At 41.3% G+C, this 21,442-nt stretch overlaps 1 protein-coding gene across 2 annotated transcripts in view; it reads right to left on the bottom strand.

Moving 5' to 3' along the window:
• The window catches only part of taok3a (TAO kinase 3a), a 67,689-nt gene that overhangs the window by 39,290 nt on the left and 6,957 nt on the right, over positions 1–21,442 (bottom strand). For both annotated transcript variants that reach the window (XM_030737235.1, XM_030737236.1), the window contains exon 2: positions 1,541–1,658. The gene's annotated coding sequence lies outside the window, so the exon portion shown is untranslated. The remainder of the gene's footprint in view (positions 1–1,540; positions 1,659–21,442) is intronic.

The raw sequence follows: 21,442 nt of genomic DNA, 5'->3' as shown, positions 1-21,442 counted from the left end.
CAGTACTTGAGGTCAGATTGGCTGGAAGTGATTTTTTCAAATTAAAATAATTTGGCTACTAGTATTTACTACTTACGAGTACTGAAAACAACGGGGTGTTGAAAAAAAATGTAGCAGAATTAGAAGAATTTACTTTGTTGCTAGCTGATCTAGCAACAAAGTAAATTCTTTTGGGCATGTTAGTCATGCAAAGAACATCTGATATTGTGACACATGGGATTAACCTACAAAATTAGTAGTCTGTTGGTTTGATGAACAGAGCGACCCGGGATGGAGTCAAATTTCTGGCCTAGATTATTGTTTCAGCTGGCCTCTCCTCACATTTAATTCATCTTCTTCATAATGGTAGCCACACTCGCAAGGACGTATGCTGGATGTGCGACTGTATAAATAAAAACATTTCTTTGAGCAGGTGAGACTTCTCATTCTCATATGAAGCCCAGACACAAAGAACATCACATTTAATCAGGATCATGTGAGCCACTGTTTTCCTACGAGGAGAATGAAGACATGAAACATTTGCAGCTGAAGTCAAAAGTTCAGCCAGTTTCATCCTTGACGCTGTTTGCCGGTTACTTTTAAAGCAGCATTTGTGACTCGCCTTATGGACCTGATTTTAAAGCGGCTCTCTAAAGTGTGAACTTAACCGGCTCTCTGCCCTCGAGCTCACAAGACTGAAAGTGAGGGGAAGTCGAGACATTTCAAATAAGCCTTCATCCTCGCCTAGAGAGCCGTTCTGTAACCAGAATCATTCCTCTCCACCACACCCAATCCCCACAAGCTTTTTTCCCCCGATCAGGGTGTGACTCAGCAGCAAGCTTGCCCACAGCACAGAATGTACACACACACACACACACACACACACTTCCTTTTCACTGATTCCAATGATGGCTGTGGGCTCTCCGTGTGATGATGACAAGTTGATGGAAGGATTTGCATTTTTGCCTAATTCATAAAATACTCCAAACCACAGACGAACCTAAGTTCTTCAATCGCTACAGTTTAGAGGTGCCTTACCAAACTACTTTCTATGAAAAGTTAAACACAGATATGACATAACAGAGTAAAGCAAACTGTTGCTTTTAAGGCCATTCTTGTCCACCACATTCAGCCGTAGCGTTTAATCTGAGTCATCTCAATCACACACCCACAATGATTATCGTGAAATCAAGAGCGATGTAGCTGCAAGTCTGACATAAACAAATCATTTTTGGTTTAATTTAAATTAAATGCTCTCAAACCCAACTCCTATTCAGAAAACACGCGACCTGAGGAAAAAATGTAAATCAGAGGGACGGCGAGGCGGTCGGCTGTTCGGCACATCAGAGAGAGCCAGTAGGACAGAAGCTTTCAATATTGACCCAGTTTGCATTTGGCTGATCCCTGTGTCGTCTGTCTAACCGCAACATGAAGGATTTTTGGCACACAAATGACTTTGGTGTATTAAAAAAAAAAAAAAAATGCTCATACAAAGTTACATCATCATGATGCACAAAAACAATATATCAAACAACCTCAGAGAGCCAAATATATAACCTACCTGTAGAAATGTGTTAAGAGGTGTGTCAGACTAGCCTGTCTTCCCTCTCCTCTCAGTTTAATCCGGTGCTGCATTTTTTCAGGTGCCCTCATGACTGGAAAAATATCATTCCTGAAGACTGAAAGAGCAAAAAAAAGAACAGAATCAATGAGTGCATTATGAGGATTTGAAGGTGAACAAAGGAAATGCCACAACTCACTGGTTCCAACATTTTGATCTTTTTAAATAGATCATTAATCTCACTGAAAGTGAATACTTTGGTGTAGTCTGCAGGAAAAGTGTAACTTCTGGTGGTGGTGGTGGGGGGGGGGGGGTTGTTTTCCATTCCTTTTTGCTGAGATATTACCAAACACAAAACTTCATAGTCTCGACAACCATCTGGACTACATTTTATGTCATGTTCCTTACTTACAGCGCAAAGGGTTGTTCATAAAACAGAGGAGGAAAGTGATGCTCGACCAGTAGAACCACAGGGAACATTTCTTCACAACAGCCACAGGTGAGGTGCTGCCAGCGCGTACGCTACCACAGCTCACTAATCATCCCTGAAGTGTGTTTAAGGCGTGTCGACTGATTCGGCAGGTCAACAGCATAAAAAGTGGCTACAAAACCTTAGAAATATACCAAGATGTGACTGCACTCGAGTCATAGGTGCACCCTGGGACTGAAACAAACAGCACTGCACCTCCTGATAACAGCAGATGGCAGAGTGACTCACGGCCAGTGGAAATCTCTTTAATGACAGTTGGTTATCTTCTCGGTTTCGGGAAGACGGCAATTTAATTTCCATGACAAAAACAGAAAGTTCAGAAGAAATCTAGTCTGTGTGCACTGTACACACTGCCTCAGAATGCTGCATTGGTATAACTTTATTCAGTATGACAATGAAATACAGGCACCATCTTCATGTATCTTACTGTCATACTGAATAAAGGTAAACCATCAGTATGCTTTTATTCAGAATGACAGTAAGATACAGAAACCATGTTCATGTTAACTGATTTTCTACACCCACTTGTCCATTTTCACAGGGAGCCGGGGGTTGACGCCAGGCCACGCTGGGCTGACAGCATCTCCAGCTAGGTGTCCTCACATTTCATACAAGGGAGCGCCTCCCATTTGCAGCCGAACGCATCTTCTTTGAAACACGAGTTCAAGGACACTGCACACAATGCTTATGGACACAAGCCTTTGCGAGCACACCCACAAGCAAGTACAATATTTTGTTTTCACCCACATGCACACAGTATTACACATACAGTCCATCCACACATACACATCAAATCTGAGAGAGCTGTTCTGACAGCGGAGTGCTGTCAGCTACTGGCCTGAATTTCGTTCCGATGAGCAGGTGGTGCAGCAGCCACAACACTCCCAGTGAATACCACCCGACCCTCGACTACGTACATCATCATTTTGAGACTGGCACACACTAAAAATCAGCTATTGTCTCTGACAATCAAGAATTACAGTAGATCTGCTTATTTAGGACACCAGTGACACTGTGACCTTTTCTTTGAGCAATTCCTGTGTGGAATCAAACTGGAATGAGTCCTTTTCTCATCTCCTCCGCCTCCCACATTACAGCCATTTTTACCCGTCTCTCTGCGTCTTATTGGTTAACCCCCACAACTTCGCCCTCTCGCTTTTCGATGGCGCCGAGCGGCAGATTGGGCGCTCAAAGGAACCACATTCAATAATAAAACAGGGAGAGGGGATTCAGAGATGAGAGAAGAGGGATAAAAATGTATTGTGCCCCTTCTGAGTGTCCCTGAATGATTTATAACACAACTGACGCTTGCATGAGCCTCTGGGAAAGTTGTGGCTGCACTTCTCCTCCTCCTCCTCGCTCACTCCACCCTGCCTGGCATTTATGACCAAGCAACAATGAAAAGAAACAGGATGCACAGTCTATGGAGTGAGAGTAAGTACAACAGCACGGGTTTATTTGTGTCTTTTATTCAGCTCCATCTCGAAGAGGTCGGTGTTATTTGATGGACTGATGTGAACATAAAGGCAGCATTGTTCGCGTGCTGCATTGTGTGGCTTACATAAAGACTTTTGAACATTTGTAGTTTCAAATCAGTCAAATAAGATCTGGTTCAGTTAAATGTGTGACATGACATTTACAAAATGTCAAATTATTACTGTAACAATCTTTTATCAAATTAAATTGCTGATTAATTTTCTGTGAACTGAGTAATTAGTTAATGGATTAAGGATTAATCCACACAAAATATGCAGACTGTAAAGACATGATTTTACAAACATAGAAAAAGGAAGAACAGAATGAGTGCATTAGATAAATTATGCTGTCACTAGGGAACATAATCTAGTCTTTATTGTTTCTTTCTTACATTTTGTTTCATTAGCCAATTTACATCTGCTGTATCTGTGCACATTTGATGTGAATGAAGCAAGAGGAAAGAAGTCATGTGGGGTGTCGAGTGGCCTGGTGGTTTAGAGGCACAATGCTGCAATGCTAACCAAATGCTGCAGAGCATTCAATGGGTGTGGCATGCGTGTGAGTTGTTGCGTTGGAGGAAAAGAGTAGGCTATAAAGGTCAGGGGGCCAGCTGCGGCATGACACGATGAAACGTGCTTCAACAAAGAAAAAGCCGGAGAAAAATCGCTGAGACCGAGGCGCAGAGGATGTGGTCATGTCTTAAAAGTAACAGTTTAAAAAAAAAAAAAAAAAAAGTTTAGAAATGGGGCAGCCGGTGGTTAGCACTGTTGCCTCACAGCTAGAAGGTCCTGGTTTGAATCCATCTCGACCCGGGCCTTTCTGTGTGGAGTCTGCATGTTCTCCCCGTCTTCATGTGGGTTCTCCTCGGTTTCCTCCCACAGTCCAAAGACATGCAGTCAGTCTGGTTAGGTTACCTGCTCGCTCTAAAGTGCCCATAGGTGTGAATTGTGAGTGTGATGGTCGTCTGTCTCTCTGTGGTCAGCCCTGCGACAGGCTGGCGGCCTGAACAGGTGTGCCCTGCCTCTCGCCCTGTGACAGCTGGGAGAGGCTCCATAAGTGGAAGAAAATGGATGGATTTGCAGAAAAAAATAAGTTAAAGACAGTGACGACCCATTCCACAAGTTTCTGATTTTAAGGCTCTTATCTGCACATCACTGTGCACAAACATCATCATTAGTTGAAATACTAATCAAATTATTACTTCCTCCGAGGCCCATAGGATTGAGGTCAGGGAATGTATGCTCTGACAACACAGCACTGCCAATAATACTGTATTAACATTTTTGATACACATACAATTAGTTTATTGCCTACAGATCAAATCCTGAATCCACCTCTTGTTTTTCCACTCCTCCCGTTATGGACACGCACTGTGATATGAATCAGAAATCCTGAGTCACGAGTTGTCAGTTTCCAAGGCTCAACTTGGACAAGAAAACCACTTCAACTGCCCGTTACTGCATTTCTGGTTTGGGGTGAAACAATCCAATAAAATAGCTTTCGAGGGGATCGGCCAAACAATACATCGAGCTGGATGTGAGACACGGTGTCAAACATGCACTTTGGCCAAGTTTAGCCCCTCTGTGGTTTCAGTTTTTCCGTGTGCCAACACCCAGCAGCTCCAATAAATGTTATGAAACTGATTGCACCAGGTATGCGCAATGACATCACTTCCTTTTGTGGGAACTTTGTGTAATCAGTGTATTGTGGCACTCAGTTGTATTAATAAGCTTTGAATGTGAACAGCTTCACATTGTGTGCACATTAAAAACATGTTGGACTTGTTCTAATTTGATTATGTGCTTTGTCGAGTAAATATACCGATACCGAGACTCAAAGCTCACAAATGTAATCGATGACTCCCGTTGCGGCTGACGATGACTGAGGTGCGTTTTTGATGAGTCATTTTGGAGGTAGGTGTGCTTTAAAAATCACATCCCATAGTGACACACTGCTTTAAATAAAGCTGAGCCAACCAAACACGAGGCTATTTCAACAACACGAAAAATTCTTCCGGATGAAATAAACTAATCCAGTGAGATAGAAAGAAACTAAACATATGTTCTGATTATCCTGCCAGGGCAGCATGGTGTGGATTTTAAAGCAGTGACTCATTTTCACACAGTGAAGAATACACACACACAACACACACACACCCACACCACACATACATTACTTTATGCTGTAAAGCAGGATTTGGAGACTTCAGGGCAGCTTCATCTCAAGAGCTTAGTGACACTACTGAGACATGCATGCATACAAACACACACACACACACACACACACACACCACACACACACCACACACACACACACACCACACACACACACAACACCTTCTCAGATTAGTTTTAAGCCTAATGCAACATAAATGTGGGTGTTGGTAGAGTTGAGGGACAATACTAGACAAATAAGTGGCCCCATCCACCGACCTAAACACTGGGCCTATTCTTACTACGTTAGTTTATTTGAAGTGATTTCCTCTCGCTGCCTTAAAGCAACAGCAGCTCAGAACCTGGCAGTGGCTACTTCACTTGTGCTGCGGACGGCTGACGATGTGAACTCGGCACAGATTACTTGATGGACCTCTACATTTCCATCTCGCTCTCGAGCACTCTGGGGATGAAGTGCAGATTAGGGATGAGCTAGTGCGCCTACAATCATGACTTAAACCACGGCAGGGGCAACAAAATGTAATCAGTAGCTTTATCAGCAGGATGTTTTTTGATTTTTTTTTCAGTCTCTAGATGGAAAAAATAAATTGCCCGAAAGTCTTCCACATCCAAAACACAAAAAACTCTGGAACTGCATTTCAATAAATCACCGCTCTGTACAAAAAAGCATGCAAAGGCTGCATGCAAAGAACTTAGGAAGCATTTTAAGGATGCATGAAGCTAGAAAAGGCTCAGTGGTGTTTCTACAGCACTGGGCGCTGCTCAACTTACTCTAAGATTGACAGTTTACTCACTCGCAGTCTTGTTTTTCCTACTCACATAAGGAAAAACAAGACTGCAGGAAAACATCTGCACAAGTCTTTATAACTGCCCCAAACGCTAAATAAAAATGGTCTTAAAGATGAAGAAACTCCTTAAAGTATGCTCCAAAAATGATCAGCTAGATGTTCCACAGCACTTCTTTATGATATTCAATAGTCAGATATTTTAAACTATTTACAGGAAAAAGCCACAACATCAAACTTTATTCCAGCTGTGAAACATAATGGAGCCAGTATCATTGTTTCCAATCACTGAGGAAACTTTGAATCCAAAAAAAAATACAAATGTCAGGGCAGCAGTCCACGACCTAATGATGTAAGACAATAACCCAGAGCTCAAAATCAAACAGAGTGATTACAACAAAGAGAGAGAGAGAAATGTCCTGTTTACACACACCCCCCATCCCCAACACGTGCCCATATGTAGGGTTTGTGCATAATGGCAGCTATGAAATATTAAACCAAGCGTTCATAAGGTATTTGTGGTTCTGGTTCTATCACTCACACATCCAACATACATGCACACACAGCGCTTTGGAGGCCTTTTATATCTTTGGCTTTAGGCCTCGTAGACTCAGAGAGGCCTAAACACTTTAAAACTTCAATAAATTGTATCATGAAGCCCAAATAATTAATTGATTTACAAAATAAATGAATGAATAATAAAAACATTTTCATTTTGCATTTAATGCCATGTAAGTTGAATTAAAAACTGTTTAATTTCAGTTTGGTGATAAGTACCAGAAAGAAAAAGTAAGCTGAAAGCCAAACACACATTTTTGTGCAGCTTGCAGATATGTGACCTTTATAAAAAGGCCATGATACTGTTGTGGTTAATATTGTTGTTGCTAAAAATAAAGTAATTCTTCCTGATTGTTTGCACTGGAAAAACTGCATCAATCCATCCCAGCACCCTGAGGATCATCAATTGTGAGAAAACACTGAAAGATAATGCCAGCAAAATCAAAAATCACACAGATAATCTAACATAAGTCATATACAAGGCTCACATTCAAAGTGCTCTTTCCAAGACTTAGAAGTTCAGAGGAGATTATTTTCAGTTGCCTTGAAACACTTTCCATCCAAGAAGCTACAAAAGTATTTTCTCCCAATTTGGAGCAAATTTCACAGCAGCTAAAGTGCCCCATATACAGAGTCGAGACGAGTGCTTTTCATTTGTACTGAGGACATGAAATAGGCGACCTGTGTGGCATCTGAAAAAGCCCTCAATTAAGGCATCACCGGCATACCTTGTACACTGGACACAGGTGCACTTGTCTGAAAAAAAAGCAATGAAAGTTACAGATACTCACACATATGCAGGCACACAAACATACGCACAGCACTGGTCACACTCATTCTGCTGCACAAAGACCATCCTTCATTCAGTGTGAAAGCTTTTTCACAGAAATCCCATGAATACAGAGGGGTCGCTCTGTGCGTCCGTCCCTCTAGAGCAAAGCCTGGAGTTTTCTCATTAAAGCCATTCATCCTCTCTGGCAACTATCTGTGCTCCTGCATTTTCAGCTGAACATTTTTTTCCAACCCTGTCAATAGTGTGTGTGGTCTACTGTCTTGTTTTTTCCAAACTCACAGTCTCTCTCACACACACTCACACACACACACACACACACACACACACACACACACACACACACACACACACACACACACAGTCTTTTTCCAAACCCTTCCTCCCTAAATAAATACAAACACACACACACACACACACACACTGAATGAAACAAGCAAACACACTAAGTGCAGTGTCACCGGGCTGTTAAATTATTCAACAGTCCCTCACAGCCAATTCTGCACATAAGAGAAAGTAAGAGGTGAGGAGCAGGGGGGGTGTCCATGGCTACCCCTGGCAGGGTCTTGTAAGGATCAACAGGTTACAAACACACACACCAAAATAATGGGATAGAGAGCAGGAGAAGAAATTACACCAACTACAGAACAACTTCGATTTATCCAAAACAGGTAACGGGATGCTGTTCCACTTCTGCAGTCCACTACACCAGCACCTTACTACAGTAAAACAACTGTCAACACATCAAGTGATATATACTAATACTAATAATACATAGTGATATATACTATAAAGGGCCATTTCACATCTGAAAATCTGATATTCATGTTTTTGTTATAACACACATACTTGGCTCTGGTTAGTGTTGGTCTGTCACCGCAAAGGTTCCACAAAGACATGATGCATCAGTACCTGTGTCCGTGACAGGCAGAGGTTTACATTCACTCATCACAGGCATGAACGGTGTGGCAACTTTGGGCTTTTAATGACTTCTTTGAACTTTTCCAGGGTGTACAGCATACATATTTAATTACAGCATACATATTTAAAAATCAAGAACTGGGCACCAGGGTGGCTCCGTGGGTGAGCAGGCAACCATGTTTGCCACATGGCTGTGGTGCAGGGGGCCCGGGTTTGTGTCCAATCTGTGGCCCTTTGCTACATGTCTCCCACCACTGAAAACTATCCAATAAAGGCCAAACAAATAAAAGAAAATAAAAATTAAAAAAATTAAAAAAATAATAATCAAGAATTGGGTGCACAAGTTCGAATATATTTTGGATAATCTCTGAGCCACACATAATTATACATATAGGGTGAAAATTATACCTATAGGTTCAAATATATACTTAAACCCTCACTAATAATATTTGGTTAAACGTTAGAAAAGAACAAGAAAAAAAGCAGTTCAAAGAAATCATTAAAAGACCAAAATTACCACAACATTCATGAGGAGTGTGTAAACTTCTGACCACAGCTGTATATGAGCTGCATGTCCCTATAAAGTACCTGTGGACGTGTTGCCGGGTTGGTGGGCAGCCCATTGATGCAGTTGAATTAATGAAAAAAGAAGAACAGATCAATTTAATTGGGACTTTATATAGTCCCCCCCCTCCCTTTCAAAAATATATGGAAAGTGGTAACATTGTAATGAAAGAAACAAAGCAAACCAGAGTCAAACTGAAAATCCTACAGTTTGTGTCAAATAAGTGAAATAATCACAAAAGCTGTTCTAAAAAACACGTTTCAGACATTTTTCTTTATTTTGAATTCTCAACCGAATAAAACATTTTTCTAAATGTAACCATTTTTACCTGCTCTGAGACCCGACAGCATCATCTTGATACTTTTAAACAATCACTATGTTATACTGCGAAATATTTGCATATGTAATCTAGTGATAAACAGCTAAGTTTTCCTTCAAATCAGAAGAGGAAACTTTATATTAATATGGTAATAAAAACTTATTGAACAATAATGCATCCATGACAAGCTGGACATTTACAGTTTATTCTAATACTAATATTCCAAAGGTGTCTGAAAATATATATATCGGGTAGTATATACATTTCTATAAGTGCAGAGACCTATAACATGACATTCAGGGCAATATGAAATTAGAGGGTACTCTGACCGCTCCTATAATGTAACAGCCTTGTAAAAATTTTACACCCAGGTGGTTTTCATATTTTATATTTGTGCTGGTTTGGGCCAGTTCATCATCATCATCATCAGTCAATACCTTTGACTGCTTTATAGCATGCAGCAATCCAGCACACTCACTTTGTCTGAGCATCCAACATCAAATATTTCCATGCAATTATTTTATGATGAAGTGTAAACCAGGACATCTGATGACCTCACACTGCTTTAAAGCAGCGAGCAGGGAGACTGCCATAGCACAAATAGCACCTTCCTCTTTAGTTACTAAAGTTTAAATGCAGGTTTTAATTTACTCCACATGGGAAGCATGTGGTCAACAAGGCCAACACAGCACGAGGCAGCAAGTTTCCTGAACGCTGACATCAAACATCTTTATTCCACTTTGATGGAAACACATCCTCACATAAAGACAGTGACAGAGAACGAAGACGGCGTTTGATTTTTATATTTTGTGGAGTAAAAATCTTAATATTTAATATTGATGTAGGCGTTTAATAAAGCACAGCCTCTAAAATTTTAACTATTTCTTTAATTCTTAAGATTCAGTATTAACACAGAAATATATTAAAACTTAACTTACCTAAGCTGATACCTGCATTAAAAACCTTTTGAATCATACCCAGAAACAGTTACGCCCCGGCGTATCTTCAGAGCCCTTTCAGCTGCGTCATGACAGCTTTCTGGTGGATCTTTTATCTCCTGTGACGTGCCTGCAGTTAAAACATGTCTAAATGTGGGAGCTCCATGTTTATGTAATCGCGTTTCTCCTGGGCAATCATTTTGGTCAAACTCTATTTTTTGAAAACCCTCGTAGGCCCCGCAGAGAACCAGTTCATTATTTTAAAAGCACGACTCCACCAGCGCCTCCTCCTCTAAGCTGACTCATTGAACACACACCAACATGCACATGTTGGATTTATGCAAATTATATCCAAAAACCATTCAATTAATCTGAAGCGGTTTGCAGAGACTGCGTGCACCTTAGCAGCAATGACTTACTGTCCCCAGGAGAATGTGATATTAATAAATAAATAAAAATACAAACATAAAATAACATTTGAATCACCCCCAGGGCTCACACTAACCTAGATCTTCTCTCTCTTATGGCTTAGACAAAAATTGTACGTTGGCTTTGGGCTGTGTGTCAGTAAGAGCATGTACAGTATGAGTCAGTGAAAGCACATTTTCCTCTATGTGTACATGCAGAGGTCATATTATGTGCTAATAATGTGTCTTCTGATTAAAATGAGAGAAAGCTGCACAGCAGCCATAAAGAGAAGATAAAAGAAGCCTCAGTTTCTAAAGCTCATGATAATGTCTTACTCTGAGTGAAGTAACTGCTGAAGTGAAAGTAACTGCATCCTTATTTGACTTTGTTAAAACTGCATTTTTTTTTTCCACAGTATTTTTGGGCCCCTTCAAACGAAGCACTGATCCCGTTACGAATGTCTACAAAGCACGATCAGTTCAACAAATCTGTAACTTCAGACCAAAAAGGTACAGCTATCAATTCATAAAGTGAAAAAGATTTCTTCCCTTTTTAACGGGCACTTAATATCACAAAAACTCCTCTAAAAACACCTTTAAAAACACCACTGCCTTTAAGGGACGTTTCTAAAACAAACAAAGCACAGATGCATTAAAATGACAGCATCCTTTAAAAGTGAAGTCAACAAAGTTGTGACTGATATAATTAGTTACACCTGTGCTTTTCCTGCTGTGAAACGTCAGGATGTCCATGAACAGATAATAAACAACAGCTGTAGTTCACAGTCCAAAGCAGGTTCTGCACAAAATCACCATTAGCAGATTACTGGCCTTTATCATTTGAAGCTGTTTTACTCTGACACTTATCACAGGCAGTATGTTCTGTGAATTCATTCAGTAATTATGTGAAGTGAGAAGATGTCTGACTCGACTCAGAAGCATTTATATTTCTGTAGGAAGCTGATCTCCTGAGGGGAACAAAACAAAACCAAAACAGTGGACCAGTGGGTCAAAGCTCTGGACTTTAACATGGAGCCTTCTTTCAGCCACAGCCATAATTGTTCAGAGCGTGCTCCATAACAGCAACCACATGTCACCATGACCACAGAGGTCAAGGCGCAGACAGATGATCTCATCCTGCTGGTGGCATCAGATCAGAAAACAGTTCACTGTGTAGCTCCAAAGAGCGTGGACTAACAATGGCCCACTGGGAAGAAAGGGACGGAAATTCACACAAAACAGGAGAAAAAAAACCCCCTCATGTCAGCCTCTCTGTTGTTGCAGATATACTGAGAAGATTTAAGTTCTTTTTCTTCACTGAGACATGTTTGACTGATTTACAAACAGCAGAAGACTTCAGGTCTTAAATCCAGATCGTTTCATGGTTTTTTTCTCCTTACATGTTCAACGGGTTTCTGGATCCCAAATAACCTCCCGCTCAATTAGACGATACCAACATCGATTAGAGCTCGTAGTAAACTCACGTCGACACATTATCCAATTCTTCCAAAAGTTCGAGATCATTGATTTGCACAGAAACACACAAGAACCACTTCACCACACTCTGAACATTTTGCTCCATCTTCAAATTTGCTATGGCCTGCTCAGGTGGTAGTCCAGCTAGCTAATGGGCCCGTGTTATAGAGGTTAATGACAGGGCTGACTAGAGACCAGTCAATCAGAGCATTAACGGGGTGTAATCTGTGATCACTGGCCCACACAAAAGCCTAATTTAATCCATAAAGCTGACCCAGGGTCACCAAGTTCAGAGTATCTGTCAGAATCTGTCTACGTAAGCTCAGGTGCATGACGCCTGCTTTCAACTTTAAACAAGCACAGACATTGCTCCCTAACCCTGGCAACCTTCTGTTTTGTATTAAGGTATCAGTGTCTTCCCTCCAGTTATATCCACCATTACTCTGCTTGGAAAATTCAGATTTAAAGTAGAGTAAGCCACAAGCATGTGAAATTTACTATACGGAAACAGATGCTACAACATTTTTAGTAACTTAACTAAATTTCAAAATGTAAAAATGTTACTTTGTAGATACTCACAGGAAAACTAAATGGAGTCTTTCCACGTGCACAAACTTTGGTTTTTACAGTTTTGAGTCTCCTCAGACGAGTGCAAGCAAAAAAACAAACACAACCATAAGATTAGAAGGAGACCCTGCAGGTGCATCCTATACTGGCTCTGATCCAAAACTGAACTGTTTCTGTTTTGTGTTTTAGAATAGAATAGCTTTATGGTCATTATACGTCACATATAATGAAATGACTTCTTTTGCACATCCTCCGTCTCTCTCTACCAAGTTTAATAAGATTTGGCTTTATAGTGAAATTTTGCTCCTACACACAGACAGACAAACACACAATCATGAACATCTGCCTTGGAAAAACGAAACAAAAACATGTAATAGTTCAACTTTCAGACTCTTTTCTCTGTGCTGGGCCATTTCTCCTGCATTTGAATGCTTAACCAAAAATACTGTAGTCACACGAGCAGGGAAAATTATTCTCTCAGAGCACAATGTGTAGGAAATTCACTGTAATAATGTTAATTAATTATACACCAATAATCTGGCCGTCATAATGGGTGAGTGAAAGGCAAATCGTGGCACACAGTATGGTGATATTTTCCCACCATTTTTCCACACCAAAAGAAATGAGATGACCCGCAGTTTCTAATTTACATGAGTTCCAAATTTACATCACAAATACTCTGGGAATTGCACATAAATTCATTTTAAACCCATTTCTGGTGTTCATGTAGTTTAGATAAAAGAAGTAGGAAATTTACTTTGAATTGTATTTTTACTTCTCTCATTTAGGAGGGAAAAATCCCTGTGGTTGATTGACAGAAAAAAGGGAAATTAAGTGTAAATGTCTTTATGAAGGTTAGTGTGTGTGTGTGTGTGTAACGTCCACTGCCACTGGCCACATCTACCCAAGCTCAGCTGGGACTGGGTGACTGCATAGGCCATATTGACTAGGCAATAACATGGGACTGTTTATGACACTATCAATTTCCAGCTGTATTGATTTTCATTGTGGTTGAAAAAATATTCTTCAGTTGCACACAAACACACAACAGCTGTGGATAGCTGTGACTCAGGTGGTAGAGTGGATTGTCCACTAATTATTTGATACCCAGCTCTTCTGCATGCCAGGGGATCCCTGAACCCCAAGTTGCTCCTAATGGCGGACCAGTACCTTCCATGTGTCTGAGTGAGAAACCTCTAAAGCACTTTGTAGCACTGCTAAGGTTAAAACACAATACGTAATTTGTCTTCTGCAGTACAGAAACACAATAAATCATCACAAAGTGCAATCATCCTGTGACACATGCATGCTCAGTGGGATTTGGAAGAAATAGTCACAAAATGTCAATAAAAACACATCAGTGAGCTTCCAGTGGGAGACGGGTCGGGACCACAGACACAGCAACCGTGACATCATCCAGCAGACTCCACAATTTGAAGCCTCAGTCTTGGCGTTTTGACCAGTTAGTTTTTGGAAGTTCCTATATTTGGAAATAAGGCAATATCCTAACGCTAGCAAACACAGCAAGCCTGCAAACCATATGGGTATAATGCACAGGTACACGTCTATTATTAGTGCTAAATAACAGTAATAAAATACCAGAATTTTACACAACAAAAGAAGCACAGGCTTCTTGGATGAACTGTATTGTTACATAATTCTATTAAAAATGCTCCAAAAGGCACAAAGACACGGTAGAAGTCCAGTTGACTCAGGAGGCACCAATAGCACCAAAATGAATAATATAAATAGAGCTTTTTGACATCAAGTATTGATAACTTAAGAATTGTACTCACTACTGAAGCTACAGGTCCTATATCAATTTTCAGTTCTTCAGACTCAAGCATGGGTGTGTTAGAGAAGACTACTGCTCAAAGAGTCCTCGGTATGTCCCTGACACCACAGTAACAAGTGGTCAGACGCCTGATTCCACAGAGTGAATCATCAAACCGCTGTAGCCCCATTCTGCTTTCCAAAGATGCCATGCAACATGCATGAATTTAAATGTAAGAAAGAAAATATTAAAATACAAAAAGGGCACAAAATGTCAATAAAAACACATCAGCGAGCTTCCAGTGGGTGACGGGTCTGGACCACAGGCACAGCACCGTGACATCATCCAACAGACTCCACAATGTGAAGCCTCAGTCTTGGCGTTTTGGCCAGTTAGTTTTTGGAAGTTCCTATATTTGGAAATTATATTTGGTACATGTATACAGCCACACAAGAGGAATGCATTCAATCACTACATAAAAATATAGTCAATGAGGAAGGTGCACAAACACACACAAACGGGGATTTCAACTTGTGGAAGTACACACCAGCTGATCTAGTTTCAGCTCCAAGTGTGTGTGTGTGTGTGTGTGTATGTGTGTGTGTGTGTACATGTATGAATGGAGGGCTGAGTTGAGTGAAGTGCTACTCTAAAGCCCAACAGGATTTTCCAATCAAGAGCAGCAGAAAGATTAATAGAGGCCTACTGCATGCTCTATGGTGAAAGCAGCGCAAAAGAGAAGTCATTTCATTGAGTAGGACACGTAGTCACTACTTGCTGAGTTTTGTTCATAATGAAATTTTAATGGGAGTAAAATTTAACAGGCAGGTTGAGCTGCCATTAGCTGGGAATGACTGGTGCTCCAGCGCCATCGTTGGAACTAAAAATACGACCGCCTCTGCATGTGTGCGTCTCCCTCCACCAGGACGAGTAAATCAGATTTCCCCGAATTCTGTAATCTGGTGCAAGAGACCGAGAACAGAGATTCAGATTTCTTGCCTGGAGAAGTATCTTAATCTTTTCAGTGGCCTTCTTTTCTTAATCTGCCGAGCAAGGTTTGTTGAAGTCAGAGCAACACCGCCTGTTCTCCAGACAAAGTCAAAGCGATGAACACGAGTCTACTCTAAATCTCACAGCTCAGTGAACGACTCCATTTAAGACCTCTATGTGGGATGGATGAGACACCCTTTCTGACTTTCTTGAAGGCCGTGTTCTTGGAGGGAAAGCAATGATGTCATGCAGTCTTTTGCCGAGGCTTCACGGGATGTTGTGATTCACAGTTATACATTTATGGGTAGGACTCCCAAAGCTGTCAGCTTTATAATAGACTGAATGAAGCTGTCCTGCAAGCGCTCGAGTATCACAGCCATTTGACCGTGAAAAGACAAAAAAAAAAGAAAAAAAATATGGGGGGGGCATAAGAGATGTGTGTCAAAGGCTGAATGTTGTTCCAGAGAGAAACAAAACATTTTGCTTGTTCATCGACGCTCACATGGCACAGTGCCCCAACCGTTTTAATTTAATGTTAATGAGAATCTGGTTTGACACTCCTTGAACATGTGACTTCCCTGATTGATAATCTGAGTCAAAGGTATTATGTCTCAATAGATAGAGCACATCAGGAGAAGCCTAAACTATAACCTTTTTTCTCTCTGCTCAGCCTTTTAAGAGAAGAACGAACGATAAATTAAAATGAAAGAGAAAGATGGAGGGAGGAAATTAAGCAGAGGAAACCCCAAAAAGGAAACATGCATCTAGGCCACTGAGTCATTTCCCGTGCGTTTTGCTTTTTCCTCTTCTTCTTTTCTCAAATATACACTGACAGTATAAATTATGTACATCATCACTGGAGTTTACACAGAGTGGGAGAGGACCCACGGGCTTTAAGCTTTAGGATTTCAGCTTTTATCCCCTGTAAAGTCTGCCTGCAATTAGTCTGGGAATTAATTCAGGCTCAGAACTTAGCCTCCCCCCCTTCCTCTTTTAGATCTTTACTGATTCATCCAAGCCTCTTTTACTCACACTCAAAAAAAAAAAAAATGGGGGGTGAAATAAACGTGATATCTTCCCCATGGAGATGAGATTTTACCCATACAAATAACTTAAAGGTAGCACCAACGTTACAGGAAAGTTGCTTAATGCAAGTCAGTGATTTGCATGTTTGTTAACGCCATGGTGAAGATGGCTCTGTGTGCATCTGTTAAAGATGGTCAATTACAAAGTGCAATCAAAAACTTCCATAACTTCCATTAAAAAAATAAAACCTTCCATAACTATTAATGTTGCACTTAAACGGAGCATGGAACGGTGATCCAGCTACAACTACTGCTACAAGAAAATGCTCCAAGTCAGAATTTTATGATGTGTCTCACAGTTTTCAAGGCTCAACAAGTTGGGTCAGATCAGGAATGGGACCAGGAGCACACTCTGCATTTCTTCAACGCTCACAAGTTTCTGCACTTTAATCCCCCCCGGGCCCGAACGTCAGAGCTAAGTTTAAATGCAATGTCCTCAGCCATCCGAGGGAGGAGATTCATTGCAAAAGTCCTAACATGTGGTACACACCATTGTGCCAATGCATGCTAACACGAAGATCATTTCTATATGGAAGTTTTTTGGCCGCACCAGCAAAATTGTCACTCCTAATTTGCCCTACTTGCCAGAATTGACTCTTTGTTATGATAGTCACAAAAATGATGTCCACTCATTTCTTTTCAGCTCTGTCAGATCTGTTCTCAGTTTCACAGTATACAAACACACATAGTGTAACAGAGTGCAACAAAATAGCAGTCAGATTCTCATTACAATGGGGGTGGGCGGGGGGGGGGGGGGGGGGGGGGGGGGGGGGGGGGGGGGGGGGGGGGGGGGGGGGGGGGGGGGGGGGGGGGTCTCCTCATAGCTTGTGAAAGCTACTCAGTGTAGTTGAAAAGGCCAGTGAAGGCTAAGAGTGGTGGCTGAATTTTTTGTTTCTCACTCTTGGTTTCATTTTCAAACAGTAAAGTTGTAAATGAAACGTGAAGGGAGGGGAAGGTGTGGCTGACATGGGCACATATTTTGGTCTGAGATGCTCATGCTCCAGAGCAGCATTCAGCGGATCTGGATTTAGTATATGGCACCTTTAAATTCCTATTTTTTTCCCCCCTAAGTAACAATTTAAATCTGAAAAAACAAACAAGCCATGTTTGAGTTCTTTGCTTAAAAACTATTTTAAACAAATAATACATTATCAGTGTTTTTATGATTTAATTTTATGCTCACAGACTTAGTTTTAATGACAGTCAGGCAGTTCTTGCAACAATAGCTGTAACACTACCACCAATGCTACCATCTTATTGCCACAAATTTCATTGCACTCTTTATGTGATCCATTAATAGAACAATTTTACCAGCACATCACAGACAACACACAAAGTAGGATGCTGGACCACTGCTACACCACCTTCTAAGGTGGTCACAACGCCCTACTCCACCCTCCCTTTGGAAACTCTGGAATCCATCCAGCTACTGCCCGCCCACAGACAGAGACTGAAACAGCAGCCATTTAAAAAGAGGGAAGTCCGGATCTGGACAGAACAGCTCATCCCTGAGCTGTAAGTCTGGTTCCATCACATGAATTGGGAGTGGTTTTGATACGCTCACAGTAAGTTTCCAGTTGCATAACTGAGCGCATTAATGACATTGTTCAAAAAAAAGCTAGTCCAAACCTATCCCAACCAGTATCCTTGGTTTAATGCAGTGGTTCTCAAATTCAGGCCTCGTGGCCCGGTGTCCTGCAGGTTTTAGATGTGTCTCTGCTTCAACACACCTGAGTCAAATATAGAAGTCATTAGCAGGACTCTGGAGAACTTGACTGCAGACTCCTTCACTAGATCATTGGCAATTCACATACAGAATGTCATCATTAAATACGGAGATGTCATGACTGTGACGGGCATGATCGTGGGTGATGACGACTCTGCATACAGAGATGAGATCAGAAATCTGACAACAGTGTCAGGATAACAACCTTCCCCTCAGTGTCAACAGGACCGAGGAGCTGATCATGGATTTCAGGTGGACAAGGAGAGAGCACGCCCACATTTACATCAACAGAATGGCAGTTGAGCCGGTCAGCGAGTTTAAGTTCCTCAACGTGACCATCACAGAGCACCTCAAATGGTGCACACACACCAATAACGTGGTGAGGAAGGCCCAACAGCTCCTGTACAACCGCCAGCACCTGAAGAAATTCTGTGTGAGCCCCAGCATCATCAGGTCCTTTTACTATCATTCTATTACCAGACAGATGCTCTTATATTTTATTATTTGCAAATATCTAAAATGGCGTCTTATTGTGTTTCTTTTATCATGATCTTCTAATCTGGAGCTCTGCGACAAAAAGTTTTTCACCCACTTTTTACTTTTGTAAATGAGTGATATAACAATAAAGCTGAATCTGAACCAGATGAAAAATGCTAAAAGCTACTGTGTGCAGCGAAGCTGTATGCAACCTTCTTTCATAGCACAATTCTGAAAGTATTCAGCCTCATTTCCTGCTCCAGGACACATGAAGGAAAACAGCAGTGCTAGGCAGATTTTATATTTTAAGAAAAGTGTCATTAATCAGTAAATCACCCTGAGCTTGTTTGGCAATTATGTATTCTGCTGTTTTCACTTCATTTCTAGCTTTTACTATTAGTCCGGGGTTGCTGCTCCTGGTGGGATCTATTAAGTTCTTCAGCACCTCTGGCACCATGTCTCTTTGGGACTGGAAAAAGGTTTATAGACTAGCACAGTCTTACTATCCTTACACCCCCAGACACACACATCACTGGTACACACAGATAGGACGTCATAACAAAGTCAACAAAACTCTGCAGTCCTTTATGTGTTGCCAATGAATAATTAATCAAGTAAATCTTTATATTGCAATATTTTTCTGATACAAGGAAGTGGCATAAAAAATAATGGGAACACTTTATAACACGGAGCCAAATATATCAGAGCCAGAGAAAGGATGTCTTCACGTCTGAGAAGGAATAAAAAGCAGTGGTGGACCAACAAAAGCTTTTAGACTTGATGAATATGAAGCACTGACCAGTGCAATACTTGCAGCTGTCCATGTGGCCCACAGTTTTGTTTATTATCAGAACAGTTGTGCACACTCGGCACCACTCATTTAATTTATCTATACAATGAATAGTTTGAAAGCTAATCAATGAATAACTGCTTAATTATACTGTGTATTATAGTAATCACAACCTAAACAAGCAACCTGAAGTTTGAAATCTAATCCAGCAGTAATATTTGCCTGATACCTGCCCTTCACTGTGAGCCGTTTATAAAAGTACAATAGGCTTTCCTATCTGACATGGCTCCAGTATCATACCAGGAAACAATAGCTGGACGTGGGTCAGGCCAGCTGCTGTCTATGAACACCCAGTGAGGGTGTGTGCGTGTCGGCTTCTTTGATACCCTCACGGCCTGACAATGTAAGTACTTCCTCTTTAGCCTCCTGGGAAGATATCATCCTTGCAATTACGCTAAGGTTTGCAGCCTTCTGGGTCTCCAGACTTCCACATCTGGTTTATTTGTGTTTGTGCATGATGAGAGTCTGTGTGTGAGAGAGGAAACTAGAATGGCTGAGGGAAGCAGTGGGGCTGGGTGTTGACTGATAGAGTTTCCTCCAAGTCACAGCGTTATTGGACAATTGTTTGGTTTAATCATGGGGTTCACAAAGGCATTCAAAGCTTTCCTAGTAAAGAGTATTGAGTAAGAAAGGGTTGGCTGAAGTACTTTACATTGACTTTCCTCCTATGTTCCTCCTTCAATATGACACACACAGGCACTTTGATGAATCCAGGGTTAACAGTAAAGGTCAGCTGGAAAGCAGCAACTACAGTATGGGAGGAGATGGAAGTGCAAGAGAATAGTCTGTGCTGTCCAGCTGCTTTGTGCAACTTCCATAACTAACACTTTCTTGCATTTTTAACCACTAGTGAGGTCTGTGGAAAAAATATTCAGCCAGGCTGAGATGCAGAGTTTGCTAAAATAAAAAAAAAAGTCACATTTATCGTCATAACTGGTGGCTGGCGACAGCACAACACAATCTCCCCCAGATTCAGACTTAAATCTCCACTTGACCCAATGGAGGCTGTCCAGTCGCAGCATTAGGGCTGCACAGAACTTGGGCAGAGGCCTAGATTTTGTTTGGACTGGGGGAGGATGGGGCGAGTTTGGCAGGCACTTTGGTAGGCCACAAGATGGGAAGTTATCAAACATTCACATCAGGTTCAGTAGCACTAGAGGTGCCAGATGACAAACTTATAAGCCCTAAATATCATTCAGAAATGCTATGGATTAAAAGCTACTCAGTGGTCACTGCTGGCCACAGTGTCCACGGCTGGGCTGACACGAAGGTTATGAACCTGAACACCAATGAAAAGTGCTTTGCTAAAAATGAATCACACGTTTGGACACGTTAGAAAAGGTGCCAAGTAAAAAAATGATGATGTATAACAGAGACACAAAAGCGCTTTGAGCAGGCAAAGGAAGTGCCCAAAATAGATGTGGTGCGCTGTATTACCTCACCCCCACACACATCAGTAGATGTGTCCATCACATTCATGCATCCTAAGCCCTGCTGACATGCTCCGCTCTACAAAGCTCACAGTGCACACTAG

This window comes from Archocentrus centrarchus, chromosome 9 (genome assembly GCF_007364275.1).
Source record: "Archocentrus centrarchus isolate MPI-CPG fArcCen1 chromosome 9, fArcCen1, whole genome shotgun sequence".
In the NCBI taxonomy this organism is placed as follows: domain Eukaryota; kingdom Metazoa; phylum Chordata; class Actinopteri; order Cichliformes; family Cichlidae; genus Archocentrus; species Archocentrus centrarchus.
Note: the sequence above shows the minus strand (reverse complement) of the source record. Positions and strands in the feature narration are given on the sequence as shown.